Consider the following 7291-nt stretch of genomic DNA (forward strand, 5'->3'; position numbering starts at 1 on the left):
CTACCGCCCCTGGGGAGGATGGAGTAACTTATGAAATACTTAATGAACTTGCCATTATGACGAAAAGCCCACTGATATACCTCTTTAATATTAGTTATAAGGAGGGCAGAATTCCCAGTAAATGGAAAAAAAGCTTTGATCATCCCTATTCCTAAAGCTAATGGAGAGTACAGATCTGTGTCCTTACCCTCGTGTTTTTGTAAAATGATGTAGAGGATCATTTTAAATAGACTTTTATATATAACAGGTGATCAGCTGTCTAGTAATTTGTTCGGATTCCTCAGAGGAAAAAGTACCTCTGACTGTATTATTAAATGTCTAGTTAATGATAATGATTATTATAGAATTTTTTATTGATTTACAAGGAGCTTTTGATAAAGCCAACAAAGAGGTTATTTTATATGAATTAGCTGGTCTTGGTGTTAAAGGGAGAATATTGTGCTGGATAGGGGATTATCTTTACGAAAGGAAGGCTTAGGTGTGGTATCAAGGGTTGTATGTCAGGTGTGAGATCTTTTGAACTCGGCACACCTCAGGGAGGAGTGTTTAATGTGCTAATGAATATGATAGCATCTCAGAGATTCTCAAATGGGGTAACTCCGATCATATATGCCGATGATATTTTGTTTCAGGGCAAAGATATTTCAAAGGTTCAAACAGTGTTGGATAATTTCGGAATTATCCAACACCATATGGGACTGGTGGTTAATGAAGACAAAACTAAGTTTGAATGTAGAATGTTGTTGTTTCAGATTTAGCTACTCAGGACGAAGTGTCCATGTAGCACGGGCTATGGTGAGCCCGTAATTGAGTTTGGTTATACATGATAACCTTTTTCCTGTGATATTTGGGTCTACGTTTAGAATTGAGGAGATCTCCTTTTTCCCTGCTTATTTATCGCTTCTGTTTTAGTGCACTGGTTTTAATCTTGTTTTGTTAATATTATCTTGGTTGCGGATGTAGATGCAGAATGCTCACTAATGAGTCCCATTCCTCAATAGCTTTTCCTTTCAATAGTCGGTGGAATGCACATCTAATGCAGCTGCTGTCGTTGAATTAATGTTGAGTTTGATGTGCAGGGGTTCAGTAGCTTCACATTCCAGTAAGTAGTGCAATTTTGGCGCCTTTGTTTCGGTTTCACAGATGTGACACTCTTTAACTATTGGGTTCATTACCTCCCAGCAGCACTTGTAACCAAGTCTGAGTCTGTGTATGGCTACTGCAATGTCTCTGGATATCTTTTTACCAGGCTTGAAAGAGGAGTAATCAGTGGCTTGTTCGTACCATATCGCAGTGGATCTTCCTTCCGCTACTTTGGCGACTTTTGATAGTTGAGAATATTTTCTTCTTGATTTGCTCCTTTATCTGTGAGAAACTTGGAGGTATTTGAACCTGTACAACAGGTAGAGTAGTGACAGTTTTTGCTAGTGAGTCTGCCTTTTCATTACCATCTATGCCGATGTGACTTGGTATCCAATTTAGGGTGATTGACAGCCCTCGATTATGGGCTTCTTTTCCTATATGTTGAATTTCTGTGAGAAGTTGTATATTATCTCTGTGCTGACTGAATAACAATGCATGGAGCGAAGATTTAGAGTCTGTATGAATGATGACATGTAAATTATTGTCAACTGTGTAGTTTATTGCCTCTTTCAGGGCATATAATTCTGTTTGCAATGTTGAGCACCCAGTAAGCTTCATGGTTGCTAGTGTAAACTACTGCCACAGCAGAACCTTTTTCTTGATCAACTGATCCGTCTGTGAAGATGTGAGTCGTAGGTCCAGAGATAGTTTCCATTTGTTGCTCTATTACTTCCTTGAGCCTCTGCGGGTCACATGCTGTTTTTTTAACTGGTAATCTTTCAATGATTATCTTTAGATTCGATTCTTCCCATGGAGGAGGCTGTCGAAAGTGTTGATATGGTCTATCTTCCCCTCTGTTTTCAATGGTTCATTTTCTCTAAAATCTTGACCACATTATCCATCCATGAGCTTGTTCTATACTGTAGGTCTTTCTGAAAGGATCTATGTATGCTGTCTTTGATTGACAGTCTGGCGGTTGTTCCAGTAAGTTTTCCTATTATGGTGGCTATCCTTTGTTTCATCCTGTTTTCTAATGCTGGTAAATTTGTTTCCATTCTAAGGTTCTCTCTACGCGTCCATATAGGTGCTCCCAGCATTGTTCTCAGAGCATCATTTTGAGACACTTCCAGTTTCTCCCATTGGTTATCACTGAGGGATGTAAGAGCAAGGGAAGCATAGTCGATGAGTGACCTAACTGCTTGAACGTAGTACATTTTGAGTACTGGTAGAGATGCACCCTCTCTAAGACTGGTCAGGGAGCGCAAAGCTGAGTTTCTGTCTTTACAGCGTTGCCGAAGATACCTGGTTGATACCTAGTTGATGGGGTTCTGGGAGTTCTTCTACTCCCCAAGCCCGGTCCGAGGCCAGGCTCGACTTGTGAGAGTTTGGTCCACCAGGCTGTTGCTTGGAGCGGCCCGCAGGCCCACATACCCACCACAGCCCGGTTGGTCCGGCACTCCTTGGATATTCAATTTCTTGAGTAAATTTCAACTGGTTGTTTAAAAATAGGGTTGTGAAAAACTGGTTGTGAAAAATAAGGATTCCAGGTTTGTCATTGATTTGATTCAGGAGGGAGGTAAGGCATTCTATGGTTCCAACACCTTTTCTGTAAGCAAACATATTTTGGTGTAGTGGATTGGCTTTCCATTCAGTTCGATTAAGGGCCATTCTTTCTGCAGTTTTGGCCAGACAGCTTGTTAATGAGATGGGTCTTGGATTTCCTGGGACTTTAGGTTTTGGAATAGGAACTATAATTGCGGTTTCTTGTCACCCAAGGTTCAGTCGAAAAAGGTTAGTCGCTGAGTGTAGCAGTACACAGTTACAGTCACTCCCTCAGTTACTCTTTTAATACAGTGTAACCATGTCTCCCCCGTATATGTCTTTCCTAACCATCCTTCCTGAATTATTAACGTCAGAAGGACACAGTGATCTAGTAGCAAGAGCAAGGAAAATTGCTAAAGACGACCCAACCCTAAACGAAGCACCGTGGCAACTTGTAGGCAAACAAACGAAGAAGAACCGAAGAAACGTCCAAAGAAACCATACTAGAAGCCAACCAGAACTCAAGAACAGCACCCAAACCAATGACAAGGACCATATTCAAAACCAAAAATCCAGGATCAGATCTTAGAGCCAAACCCGACATTAGAGGTAAATATAATATATCCACAGCTAATCCGAATATAGTCACAAACCTCAGGAACACAGAACACCTAGTTGAACTGAAACCAGAAGAAAAAATCACCAAAATGATAGTTCAAAATTTCCCGGTCGAAGTTCATGTAAACAGTCTCTTAGAATGCCCAAATGTTACAACGGCGGAAAGATGCAAGCACAACAATATAGAAACAAGACAGGTTCTTGTAACAATAAAAGGACCTCGCATCAACACTGAGTGTTGGGATCTATGGTCAATTCAGGCTAAGACTGTACAACCCAGAACCCATGCGCTGCTACAGATATCAGCGCTTCGGCCACCACAAAGATGGCTGCAGAGGCCCGGAACGATGTGGTGTATGTAGGGAGCTCCACAATACCGACATATGCAAGAATCTGCACAAAGAAGGCAAACAAACGAAAGATCCCCCGTGTATCCCCCATACACAAAAATGTGTATCCCCCGCAGTATCCGAACTGCGGGGATACACATCACGCTGTCCAGAAAGCGACAAACGATGTCCAGAAAGGGGAAAAATAATATTAGCTTTCGGGTCAACCCAGCAACCCAAAGTAACAACTTCTAGACCCCAATCGACCAGACCCTCGGTAAAAAGCCAGTGGTACACCCCTCGACAAATCCGAATAAATGATGATCAGCAACAAACTGACATACCAAATCCTTCTAGTCTGAGCAAGGACAGGGCCTCCAACAACTGGAGGAAACAAAGAAGCACTACTCCACTAAGAAACAGCAACGGAATAGATCAAGGCAGCAAAACGAACATACCTGCCGTTGCCTCCAAGACCTCCCAAGCAGAAATGATGATTCCTACATCATCAAATGCCCCAGTAGCTGGATGTAGCAACGCTTCAACCCAACCAAGAGTCTCCTCACCCACCAAGAAGAAAGTCTCCACTCCAGCCAAGAAGACACAAACCGTTGAATGTAGACGTCGGAGGCCCATTATATTGAAAATAAACGGTAAAAATATAGAGTTAATATATATAAATATTTAGGCATATTATATATATTAACCAGTATTAAAAAGCCTCGTCTTGGCAAGTTGTAAAGGACAGGGGTCTTAAGAAGACCTTGGCAAAACCGACACCTAATAGCCTAAAGACTTCTAACGCATTTGATGTCTTAGAGGACGAGTGCTGTGGTGAACCTGTAGTTCAAGGAGGAGGCAAAGCAACGAGGAGAATTGAAGCGCAGGTAAACTAACGTTCCTGATTGGAACGAAGCGAATTTTGGTTGTGGGAGATTCCCAGGTGAGATATTTAGACAGAACGTTTTGTGCCAGAGATAAGGGGAACAGGTTAAGGATTTGCTATCCGGGAGCTGGTATTGGTGATATTGTTGGAAACATAAAAGATATCATGACAGGAAATGGGAACAAACCCATTATTTGTATTTGTGCAGGGGGTAATGATGTTGGGCTAGTTAGGAGTGAGGAACTAATAGCAAGTCACTTGAACTCCAAACCTTTCCAGATATCCTAAAAAGAGCGAGAGTAACCCCTGTACACAAATGTGGTGATCTTACAGATGTTAACAACTACAGACCTATATCAATCCTGCCTAACTTGTCACAAATTTTTGAAAAACTAATCTACAAGCAGCTTAACTCTTATCTAGCCAAACACAATATACTTAGCCAATATGGCAATCCATCACTCTTTGTAAAATCTCTTGTATGTAGCTTACCTAAATAAATATTTGATTTTATTGATTTGAATACAGATTCAAAGCAACAATAGAATTAGGAGCAAGGGAGGAATCCCGATCATATGTGGCATTCTTCCAAGAAAGGGAGTGGGAAATGAATGGATGTCGAGGGCACTTGGTGTCAATTGCAGGCTGGAAAGATATTGCAAATCTAATGCAATATCTTTCATAGACAACTGGGAACACTTCTATGGAAGAAATGATATGTATGCTCGGGATTGGGTGCATCTATCAAGGGCTTGGGTCGTTGCTGTTGCGAACTCGTTGGAACCAGTGATTAGAGGTGTTTGTTTGGGTTTAAACTGTGAGTAGATATTGGTATGGGAATTGATTTGGAGGAAGGACATAATAAAAGTATATGTTTGGGGGAGAAAGGAATTGGCAAAATGATCATTGAAATTGAAGGGCCTCAAAATAACAATTCACTTAGGGTATATTACACTAACAGTAGAAGTCTAAGAAATAAAATAAACGATTTAAATGCTAATTTAATTAAATGCAGAAAAAAATAGATATTATCATGCTTACTGAAACATGGATGAATGTACAGGCGATGAGTCACAATAACGTGGCTGAAGTATGTTGACCAATCGGAGTATGATTGATCGGCTGAAGTATGTTGACCAGATCACACACTACAAGTTGAAGGGACGACGACGTTTACGACCGTCCTGGACCATCACTCTATTCTAGACAGGCAATAAATAGGCAAGAGAGAGCTGAGGAGGGAAGTAAGGTGTAGGGGATAGTAGTAATAAGGAGAATTGCAGAGAGCCTATTGGCTCTTACGAGGCAGCTCCTCGCTATTATAAGCACCGAATGAGAAGGAGATAGTAATAGGAAAAAGAAGAGGATAGCAAGACAGGAGAAGACAATGAACAGAAAAAGGGGAGAAGAGAGAAAGAAAAGGAAAGAGAAAGAAAGATAAATTGAAGGGGTAAGCTTATGTTAAGTCACGTTTGTTAGAAAGATTAGAGCATTTGAGTATATACTGTGAAAGAGAAGAGTCCACAGCAACAAAGCCAGGACTCATGTTCATGTTGGGTACATTGTGTATCAGAGCCGATTCTACAAGACGGCGTCTGTGTATAGTAGAAAAGTTAATTTTAAAATATTATTTTCCCGCGTTTGTTCCTTAATGTGTTGCGTAAGAATGCAATCGTCAAATAATTATAGAAAATCTTCTGCTTCATTATTCCCTGTTTTGTTCAATCAGTTTATTCCACTAAAATTAAAGTCACCCATGACATAAATATTGTTAGAAATATCTAGATGCTCTAGATATTTCATCTAGAATGAATGCAATCGTCAATTAATTCTAGAAAATCTTCTGCTTCATTATTCCCTGTTTTGTTCAATCAGTTTATTCCACTAAAATTAAAGTCACCCATGACATAAATATTGTTAGAAATATCTAGATGCTCTAGATATTTCATCCCATAGATGCTTTGCTTCCATTCTGTCTAAATTTGGTGGCCTATATAAGAACATAAGAACAAAGGTAACTGCAGCAGGCCTATTGGCACATACGAGGCAGTTCCTATCAATAACCACCCAATCCCACTCATATACTTGTCCAACCCGCGTTTGAAACAATCTAGGGACCCCACCTCCACCTATTAACCACCAAGGCCTGCCGTTCTGGGATTGGATCAGAAGAAATAATTATCTTACGGAAAATTGTAGCTGTCCTTTGTGATATTCTTTCTTGTAGAGAGGGCAAACCCGTCTCCAGTCTAGGAGAACATAAGAACAAAGGTAACTGCAGAAGGCCTATTGGCCCATACGAGGCAGCTCCTATCTATAACCACCAAATCCCACTCATATACATGTCCAACCCGCGATTGAAACAATCGAGGGACCCCACCTCCACCACGTTACGCGGTAATTAGTTCCACAAATCAACAACCCTGTTACCGAACCAGTATTTACCCAGAATATTTATAATTTATTTTTACCCAGGTCGTTCCTAAATCTAAACTTATCCAATTTATACCCATTGTTTCGTGTTCTGTCTTGTGTTGATACTTTTAATACCCTATTAATATCCCCTTTGTTATGTCCATTCATTCACTTGTAAACTTCTATCATGTCACCCCTAATTCTTCGTCTTTCCAGTGAATGCAATTTAAGCTTTATTAATCTTTCTTCATATGAAAGACTTCTAATAATTGGTTCCACGAATCAACAACCTTGTTACCGAACCAGTATTTGCCCAAGTCTTTCCTATATCTATACTTATCCAATTTATACCCATTGTTTCGTGTTCTGTCTTGTGTTGATACTTTTAATACCATATGACCATAAGAACAAAGGTAAC

This window comes from Procambarus clarkii, chromosome 8, assembly GCF_040958095.1.
Source record: "Procambarus clarkii isolate CNS0578487 chromosome 8, FALCON_Pclarkii_2.0, whole genome shotgun sequence".
NCBI classification, from domain to species: domain Eukaryota; kingdom Metazoa; phylum Arthropoda; class Malacostraca; order Decapoda; family Cambaridae; genus Procambarus; species Procambarus clarkii.